Raw genomic sequence first — 1,360 nt, 5'->3', positions numbered from 1 at the left:
AGTCTGTCTTTACTTCCCCAATATATCTTCCTAGCGCATCTTTTTTTTAAAAAAGAAAGTGAACCTTTGAGAAAACAATTGTATGCGCAATGAACGCTTTGCAGATCAAAGAAAAACTCAGAAGACTTGTTGCTATAAGAGCTCAGCGACCCAGAATGAGAGAAAGGGCAAAAATTGATTCGACGGGGGGTTCTCATCTCTAGTTCAAAAATAGTGGTGGAACTGAGGCAATTCCGAGCCAAGCGAGGAGGAATTTGAAGACTGCTCGGAGAAAGAACTCGAAAGTAGGAAGACTCAAAGCAAAGTAATTGCCTCTATTAAACTCTGTTATTTCGTAAAAATTATGAATTCTGGAATGTTCTTGTATCTTGTGTATGATGACATATGCCAACAATGCGGCAACTTCTCGTTGTAAAAGATGGAGTTTAAGCTGCACGGAACAGTGATGGTTGCAACGATGTTGTGCCCTTAATATATGAATTGTTCTATAGATTTTATGCATGTTGTAGGATTTATCCGAAACTTATAGAAAATTGATGGTCTCAGAAAAAAAAAAATGATCCCTGGATGAAATTGTTTTCGACCATAATTTTTTTTATTAATTATTTTATTAATTATTTTTGTCACAAAACATTGTTCCTAGGAACAATAACATAACATATACTATTACGCAGAGTGTTTGGTTTGGGTGATTCACCGACGTCGGCCGACCACCACCAATCGACGTCGACCATCGCCATCGGCGCCGCCGATGACTGCCGACCACTGTCGATTTTTGTCGATCGTCGTCGCTGCCGCAGACGCCCGCCAAACCTGTTGGCGATTGCCGGCCGATAGCCGGCCCGCCGTCGCGGCCGCTTTCGGCCGGCTGGACTACCGTAGACCTACTTGCCCGTGTCCGTCGCCACAAAACTGGAAGGGAAATTTCGTCAATTTATCAAAGATTATTATTATTCTCATCTTAACAATCATAGGAACATAATATTATTTTATCATTATATATTCAAGCATATTTTTTTATCATTTTCTTTTTAATCATGTCATTATTTTATCCTCCAAAACAAACGCAGCCTTACTGAAATAGACAAACTAGAATATACAAAAGATAAGTCTACATGATGTTCTAATGCTTTGGGAATTGATAATCAAATCAAGTAGCAGCAGTTTTAAAATAATATGTTTAAAATGTACAATTGGACTATTTGCATTCGATCGATTAGGGTTGCGTTAGTTGATTGATGAGATTAGCTATGATAATTGATAAATAAGTTGTGATTGGTGTGGTTTGAGGGAAATACTGTCTGGTGGGTGCGCCATGATGTTTAAAAAGTTGTTGGCTTCGGTTTCAGTTGGTGATTAT

This window comes from Primulina eburnea, chromosome 8, assembly GCF_022965805.1.
Source record: "Primulina eburnea isolate SZY01 chromosome 8, ASM2296580v1, whole genome shotgun sequence".
NCBI classification, from domain to species: Eukaryota; Viridiplantae; Streptophyta; class Magnoliopsida; order Lamiales; family Gesneriaceae; genus Primulina; species Primulina eburnea.
The sequence above is the reverse complement of the archived record's forward strand: the minus strand, read 5'-3'. Positions refer to the sequence as shown.